Source organism: Pinus tabuliformis, chromosome 3_2 (genome assembly GCF_031772625.1).
Source record: "Pinus tabuliformis cultivar Carrire ecotype Pingquan chromosome 3_2, CPIR1, whole genome shotgun sequence".
In the NCBI taxonomy this organism is placed as follows: Eukaryota; Viridiplantae; Streptophyta; class Pinopsida; order Pinales; family Pinaceae; genus Pinus; species Pinus tabuliformis.
In genome coordinates this window covers 829,430,419-829,439,271 of record NC_142302.1, presented here as the reverse complement: position 1 = coordinate 829,439,271, position 8,853 = coordinate 829,430,419, and the positions used below count along the sequence as shown (strand labels likewise).

The 8,853-nt window shown below is 35.9% G+C and overlaps 1 long non-coding RNA gene and 1 pseudogene across 2 annotated transcripts; both read left to right on the top strand.

Moving 5' to 3' along the window:
- The first annotated feature begins 460 nt into the window (after positions 1-460).
- LOC149183238 (uncharacterized) lies at positions 461-5,767 on the top strand. Its single transcript, XR_016257677.1, has 3 exons — positions 461-1,730; positions 1,852-1,971; positions 4,808-5,767. It is a non-coding gene; the product is annotated as an uncharacterized LOC149183238 (long non-coding RNA).
- Positions 5,768-6,128: 361 nt separating this feature from the next.
- Positions 6,129-8,324, top strand: LOC149183237 (adenylosuccinate synthetase 2, chloroplastic-like; annotated as a pseudogene). The gene is made up of 3 exons (XR_016257676.1): positions 6,129-6,394; positions 6,522-6,833; positions 7,775-8,324. The product of XR_016257676.1 is annotated as an adenylosuccinate synthetase 2, chloroplastic-like (transcript).
- The last annotated feature ends 529 nt before the right edge of the window (positions 8,325-8,853 follow it).

Here is an 8,853-nt window from a genome sequence, read left to right as displayed (position 1 = left end):
CTATTGACATACTTTTATGAACCTTTTATAGTGTTTTATATTTAAATCATTCATAGATATTATTTATTTTAAAAAGTATTATTTAATATTATAATAATAATCACAAATATACATGAAATAACATGTTTTAGTGTAGTTAATTTTTTTTGAAATTTAGATTCGCGTTATGATATCGTAGACTTGAAAAATGGCAAGTTGTTTAAATTAGTTTACATTGTATTTATACCATTTAAATTTTAATATGGTTCAAAAATGAATGATGTAATATTTATTATGTAATTATAATTATGCCGTAAGGCGTTCCCTCTGAGATAAACTTTCCTCCTTGCCCTCGTGTCATCTCTCTGCTTCGTCCGATGAAGTGTTAGACGATACGAGTGTCTCCAGCCGTTGATTCAATAATCGAGTTTAGAGGTGTGGCCGTTGGTGTATGCGTTGGGCATGCATCTTATCACGCGTTTATGGTGGCTAACTCATCCAGCGGTAACTTCATCACCAGGTTCCAGATCAACGGACAATAGAACCGAAGGATGGTGAAAAGTCGAGCCAAGGCCACCTCCATCTCACGCCTCTGGGCCATCCAGGAAGACCTCTGGAAGAACCTTTATTTTTCATACAAAGTGGCCTTCGTTGGACTTTCAGGCAGTGGTTTCAGGTAGAACCGAAGGCTGCACAGGTCGGGCGAAGAGGCGGAGAGATGAGGGGCCGAGGCCGGGCAATGGAACACAGCGCAGGATCTGATAAAATGGCTTCAAGTAAAAGACGCGAGGAGGCGCCTCGGCTTGGTCCGTGGAGCCACCAATATCAAGAAACACCCCTTGATTTCAAGAACATTAATTGGGCGAAACCCTGCTTTTCTCTACACATATTCAATGTTTGCAGTTGCAGTTTCCTGTGCACACCATAAATACACAATTCCACTGCCATCCTCCATTTTATTCAAATGCCATATCTGAGATTATCAAGCAATATTTGATTTAAAAATCATGTTACTGCACAAAGAGAAACTAGACTCTGCCCCTTTCAGATGGCCTAGGGTTTGTAAGTCAGTGCAGACAGAAGAAGAATCAAGGGGTCATGTGCCTGCAAGCGCCCACAGTGCTTTAACTTTGCCTCCCTGGATTTCCACTAGAAGTTCATCAGCATCCCCCAAAGAAATTGGGGGCTATTTCAGTTGGAATCTTTCTCATTTAAACAGAGAATCGATTGAAGTCTTTGAGGGTTCTCTGCAGCGAGAAAATATGAATGACTACCAGGATGAGGATATAATTGAATTGAATGCACACGAAGCTGAATTCTTTCCTATAATTCTGGCAACCAAATCCAATAGCCTTGATCAATTAGCCCATCATTCATTGACAGCCCCCAATCCCATGTGGTTCCTGAGCTGAAGGTTTCGGCTCCATCCAACTCGTTTCCCGGGCTTTGTATAGAGAAAAACTCTGACAATAATGTTATCGATTCGGCAGAAGATGAAGATCATTCAATTGAGAATGGCAATGTCGAAATTACACCGATGCCTTTCGGTCCTGCAAAAATGGCCTGGACAAATTCACTTTGGGGTGTATTTTCTTGTAGTTGCCTGGGCAAATGTTTTGCGGCAAATCGTTGAAACAACAGATGGAAAAGGTCAAGCAACCAGTGCCGGCAATTATGCGACAGAGCAAAGATGAGAAACTATGCTATAACATTCTCAATCATATTCAGATGTAACATTCTCAATCAAATATGTATGAATTGAACCAATTTGCGAGCCAATTTAAATTGATGTTGTTAGATTTAGCAATCTAGATATGTACGATTAGTTGAAGATATGCAATGTTGCCAACATGTCTCTGTTTATTGAGGTAGAATGGTCAAGCAAGCAAAGCTGAAGGAAAAAGAGGCAATTAAGAAGAAAGAAAGAAATGAACAGAAGAGATGGAACAGAAATGGCTGGAACAGGAACTAAAAAGGGAGAAGATGAAACAGGTTAGTTGAATTCTTATAAAAGAATGCAAGCTTTAAAAGATAATGTTTGGAGCTTTTACTAACATTTCTTATTGCAATTTTAAGAAAACGAACAAGCTCATGCTCAGAATGAAGCTATTATTCAAGTAAGATTTTCAGGCCACACTGCTTTCTTTGATTGCTTGTCAAAATAGATTTGCATCATTTTTAATCCAAAAGTTTGTTGTTCTTCACACTTGGAAAACTTTTGTGCCTTACTAATTGTAGGAAAATTAGGAGAATGTCTCTTACAATCTCCTTGCCATTTCAAAAGATCATTAAGCTTTCACTTTGTTTCATCATAATCGTTCTCGATATAATCAAATCATTTATGAAAACATCAACCTATTTCTTTGTAGCTTGCACTTTGTCCAAATGATCACAAAGTAATTGTTGTGCGTGCTATAGCAGCTATTAGCATGCAATCTTTTGCTGGTTTTGTTTCTTCGGTGGTTGAATGATCTTGTATCAAAGTTGGACAAGGAGGTTATGTATTTGTTTCTATTCTAGTTTGGGATGATCCGGATAATCTGTCTCTACATTTAGTATCACTTTCTGGACTTTTCTTCTACCCTCAAATCATGTTATGTATTGAGAATCTTTATATTTTCTTAATATAAATCTATGATGGTTTTTTCTTCTGAAAAAAATAGCAGCTGATTGATGTTTTGGGCTTCATGCTTAAATTTGGTGAGATCAATTACATTAGCCTCAAACAATTTTATTCGCTCCATCAAATCTTTCATCTCTGTCTCCTTCTGTTTCATTTCAAGTTGGAACTGACTCTTAATCTAATTGATTTCAACTTTAGTCTGTTCACAATCCCATTCTAGATGATGACTTTTATCATATTTTTGTTTGATCAATTGCTTGACCATTACTTCCTTGTATATGTTAGCATTAGCATAAGCTCCTATATATTGAGCCAATTATTCAAATTCTTCCTCAGGTGTGGATGATCCTTTCAAAACTACTTCTAAGGATATTGTTGAAGCACTAGTTATTGACAATCCTTGTGTTTCAATTATCTTTCTCTTTTTTCTGCTTCTTTTCACTACAAATTTTTGTTTAAGGCTATAGAAGACTTCAATTGGATGCATTTCCTGTATCTCAAATTGAGACACATGAGAAAGTTCTGGAATCTTTTTAGAAGAAGGAAATACACTGATAAGTGTCTTAGCAATCAAATTAGGATCAGAGAGAGAAGTTTCTGAAGTGTTCACTAGAGATAACTCCATCTGCCACATCTTGGTATCCTTGTTAGGAAAATTTGTCTCAGCTTGTTCATTGCCTATCTATTTAATAGGTTCTAAAGTTATGCTTTCAAATATGTGGGAATACTCAATAGTTTCACTACCCGTAGTCTTCTCAGAAATTATGTTTTTAGGAGGATCTTGCTTAGGAAGATCAAAAGGAACTTTTTTGCTTTTCTTTATAAGTGATTAATTTTGTAAAGGAACTATTTGTTTTGAGGTTTTTTGTGAAGTAGTTCCCTGTACTAGTAGGTTTTTAGGAGAAGTTATTGTACATTTGATTTTTCAGGGGAGATGCCTTAAGCTGAAGGGCTGAAGGATTTTGTCATAATTGGTTCTCCTGTTGTTTGTTGTAGACTTGATGGTAATGAAAAACCTCTATTATCTCTCAAAACTATAAAATTTGAATAATAACTTGGAGATTTCTCCTTCACCCTTCTTGACACTTCTTGATAACTAGAAGCTCCTTTAAATATATCATCATACATGGAATCCTCATGCAAATATTTCTTAATACCAACATTAGTAATAACCTTTTCAATCACTCTATGCGGATCATGAAGTTTCAAAGGAATGGTGGATAAATTCAAAGCATTAAAATGAATATTTTCCTTTTAGCGTGTTGAAAATTCACACGAGAATAAATGCCAATATAAATTTGGAATTCAAGACATACTCTTTTTGATGACCTTTTTAACTCAAGAGTAATCTCGGTTCCTACTCTCTGATAATCCACCTCTCTCCATAGAAGTCGGCCTGATATATAAAGGGGTAAAATGTGAGGTAGGCTGAGACAACCAATTACTCTTATATAGGTGAAGTTTTCCTCAATATACCAATAGCTAATTCTTTCGAGAAAATCCATGGTGACTTGTGACATTCTAGATGGTTTCCTGTCAAATAGGGACTAATAAAACCAAATGATGACGTTATGGAATATTTGGTAGAAATGCTCATAATAATTTTCCTCCCATAATTGGCTATGGTAATTTGAATAAGAAGAGGCTTTACAGGTGTCCATTTCCAACCCATTGTTTAAAAAGAAGTAGTAAGACATATGGCATCCATTATATATCCAGACATATAGAAAGGGGAGTTATGTGTAGTGGTTTGGCCTTTTCAAAAATTGAGGACATGTTGTGCAGTATTATTTGATAAAATTTTGACCCAATTGAAAATCATACCTTTTGCATTTCTCTGGATGAGAGGGACCTAGTCTAGGGGAAAATGTGAGGCATTCTTTAAGCCATAGAGTCTACAAAATATGACAAAATATAGTTAAAAGCGAATTTAGAGAGGCAATGGTATACTAGAAAATAGACTCTTCCTTTTCTTTACTAGGGTCTCTTCTCCATTCCTTTATCAAACCAGACAAAGATTTGTGTGCCTCTATGCATTCTTCTTTAACAAAACTCTGAACGAAAACATGATCGTACTTAATTTGGGGATTTGATAGTTTATGCATACCATGAATATATGTTAATAAGGCAGGGGAATTGACATTGAAAGAGTTAGATTGTTATCAACTATGACATGCCTGAGTTTGCAGATACTTATTTGCACAGGGTTGGAAGGACTGGACGGTTTGGCACAAAGGGTCTTGCAATTACCTTTGTTTCTTCTGCTTCTTCATCAGAGGAGGATGTGCTGAAGCAGGTTCAAGAACGTTTTGCAGTTGATATCAAGGCACTCCCAGCACATATAGAAGCATCAACATACATGCCATCATGGCCATCGAAATCTGCTCTGGTGTCTGCAATAATTATCCTTCTCATTCATCTCCCTATGCGGATCATGAAGTTTCAAAGAAATGGTGGATAAATTCAAAGCATTAAAATGAATATTTTCCTTTTAGCGTGTTGAAAATTCACATGAGAATAAATGCCAATATAAATTTGGAATTCAAGACATACTCTTTTTGATGACCTTTTTAACTCAAGAGTAATCTCGGTTCCTACTCTCTGATAATCCACCTCTCTCCATAGAAGTCGGCCTGATATATAAAGGGGTAAAATGTGAGGTAGGCTGAGACAACCAATTACTCTTATATAAGTGAAGTTTTCCTCAATATACCAATAGCTAATTCTTTCGAGAAAATCCATGGTGACTTGTGACATTCTAGATGGTTTCCTGTCAAATAGGGACTAATAAAACCAAATGATGACGTTATGGAATATTTGGTAGAAATGCTCATAATAATTTTCCTCCCATAATTGGCTATGGTAATTTGAATAAGAAGAGGCTGGTCCTCTCCTGCTGTAAGTAGTAGATCTGCACTTGGGCTTATGTGCATGTGTCGTGAATAAATCTGCCTAATAGTTCTATAAATGAGTTATTGAAATTTGAAATCAAAATATCAACCATGGTTTTCTGCTGGAGCCCTAAGCTTTGAAACGCAAAATTAAAATCAAACTAATAGCCAACACATAAAGAAAAACAGTGGTCTAAGTTGCATGGAAATGATGGATCTGTCAGAGTTTTTGAAAAGTCAGGATCTGGATGTGGGGAAATGGGGTGTGTGTGAGAGAGAGAGTGAATCATAAACATAGAAAATTCAGATCTCTGAAAACATTATGTTCGAAATTGATTATTGTTCTCAAATATATATATATATATATATATATATATATATATATATATATATCACTATGATAAACATAGAAAATTCAGAATCTTTGAAAACGTTATGCTCTGGATTTTTCTCACAAACTCAGAAATGCAGACTGCTACAAAATCTCAGATTTGTATGTTCTAGGATGGGAGGATGGTCTATTTTGTAGGGAGAAATTATGGTTTTAGGGTGTGAGTCTAATGGAGTTTCTTGCAAAGGAAGTCTGTTGATTTTTGACCGTGCTCATTTACTATTTGATTTCCATCAAACTATTGATGAGAGAAGCAGAACTTGCAGGGTCGTTAATTGGAATGAAAAAAAAGAGGGATTGGTCCTTGCTATGCAAGCAAGGCAATCCGGAATGGTATTCGGGTAAGTGATTTGAGGCGGGAAGAAGATTTTGGTTGAAGGCGGCCAGGCGACCATGTTAGATGTCGATTTTGGAACTTATCCATTTGTCACTTCTTCTAATCCATCTGCCGGTGGAATCTGTACTGGACTTGGTATTGCTCCAAAACATATTGGTGATATGATTGGTGTGGTATGTGAGATGATTTTTTATTAACTTGCATATGCAAATTCATGCAAGTTAAAGTTCTAATGAAAATTGGATTCATCAAGAAAGTTTTAAAAATTTACTGATGATTAACCACGGTTTTGATCTGCAGGCTAAAGCGTACACAACAAGAGTTGGTTCAGGTCCTTACTTGACAGAACTCTTGGATGAAGCGGGTGAAGATCTTCGATCAGCTGGACATGAATATGGCACCACAACTGGCCGGCCTCGTCGTTGTGGTTGGCTAGATCTGGTTGCACTTAAATATTCTTATCAAATCAATGGTTTCTCAGCACTTAATCTGACAAAGCTTGACATACTTTCTGGGTTATCTCGAATTAGGCTTGGGATAGCCTATAAAGGGCCTGATGGAAATGTGTTGAAATCTTTTCCTGCGGACCTTGACCTTCTACAAAAAGTAGAGGTACTTTCCTTTTAATTCAGAGCCATGGATCTCAATTACTTAACGGGCAACTTAAAATAGTATGCTTCTATAATTATTATGTATGAGTATTGCAAGTATCTTGAAAAACATTTTGTGATGCATAACAGTTGAAAAAGGGGAACGTCAGGCATAATAAGTGAAAAAATACTGTGATTAGATGTCAGGCCGGCATCTACAAGCCTGTGTTTTGATCTTTAGATTATACGAATACATATATGGTTCAAATCCATAATCAGCAATTGGAGAATCCGAAGACACAATTGAGCAGTGACATCCATAATAACAAAAGAAAATGCCTCCTGTTGTGAGGTTGATGGTGACACAAGGATATATGTAATCAGCACCTTTTCAAAACAAATACGAAAGAAGTGACCATGTTGCAGATTCAGAAAAGCGCATTGGAGCAGTCTGAGCATCCCTATCTGATGTTGTCTGTTTAAGCTTCACATCCTTGTGAGGTTTAATCAGACAGCTTCATTTACGATGATCATTATATCGAGTGCTATGCTGCAATTTCTACCTTTAAAAAATCAGAAATCCACTATTTTAGTACTCTACATTGTATATGTATGAATTAAGGCTTTGGCTCCATAATTTTTGCCTCTTGAACCTTTGACCCTCAATTTGTTCTTGACAACACATTTTTGCATTCTTTTGACTAATAAATTTCATGGATCTAACTGTTAATTTTATACCAGTTTGAGTCTCTCTCAATATATAGTTTTATTTGTATCTTTGTAGATAATATTCTGCATATGTCATATTCCTTTTCCTTGCAGTTTGTTTCTAACATTATGTCATGTCAAGGTTATTTGAAATCTTGTTTCCTTGAGAAAGTTTCTCATTTCAAACTCAAATTTTGATAAAAGCATTTTTCTCTTCTCTGGTACCCAATTCTAATATAACTTGGTCACATGCAGGTTATTTATGAAGATCTGCCTGGATGGCAGGCTAATATATCTAAAGTGAGAAGCTATCAAGACTTACCATCTACTGCTTGCCTCTATGTGGAAAGGATCGAGAGTTTACTTCGAATACTAATCGATTATATTGGTGTTGGGCCAGGCCGTGATGCTTTAATAGTGAAGTAATAGGATCAACAGATTTTAAAGTCATCCCATGGAGTTTGCTCTCCAAGAAGCAGGTCAAAAACACTTTTAATGGCGTAACATTCCCTGGGTCATTTTTGGCTTTTTGTGACTTTTTTATATCAGTCCCTTGTCCAGAACACTTTGGTTAGCCTAAGCAGGAATAAATTCAAGAAATTATAGGCTCTTGTTTTCTACAATGCATGAGCGTTTGATGACAGAGAGGTATTACTAACTTGTCACTGCAAAACTGAAAAAGGGTATGTAACCAACAAATCATACTACCATATCTGAAGAAAAAGCAGCAGCTAAAAAGAGAAATTATACTAATGCATATATAGTTTACTGGCATGATAATGATGTGTTTTCAGATATAAAACACCGTTTGCAGTGGCTGGTAAAATTCAGCTAGTGCAATTGTGTTGGATAATGAAATTTTATATCCTCTCCTAATTTTATGCCACTATTTCACCACTAACTCACAATGTTTCTAGCTGATATTTTCAAGATTCTTGGAATTAGTGTCCAATTAATGCCCAAGGGTCGTAAAAAGGAATGTCAAGCATGTATTAAAAGGTTCATGATGATAATGGGTTCCATGACCAGTGAAGGTATCATCCGAAGATCTTTCTGTCTTTTTCTTTCTGATTTCAAATAGGGAAGAAATCAAATTGCATTGTGGTGAAAATTAGCTTGTGCAAAAGTATTCTATTTTAGGTAAAAGATGTGTTGATCGTCTGAATGGTCAATTTTTGGTTTGGAATGAGGAAGTACAATTTGATGAGGGGCTTGGAAACATTTTAGACACTACAAGAAATTTTTAATGATATTTTGATTATATCAAAACTAGATTTACCGTTCACTTAACTGCCAGAAAATTGTTATTATTTTGACGGAGTATCTGATTTGAC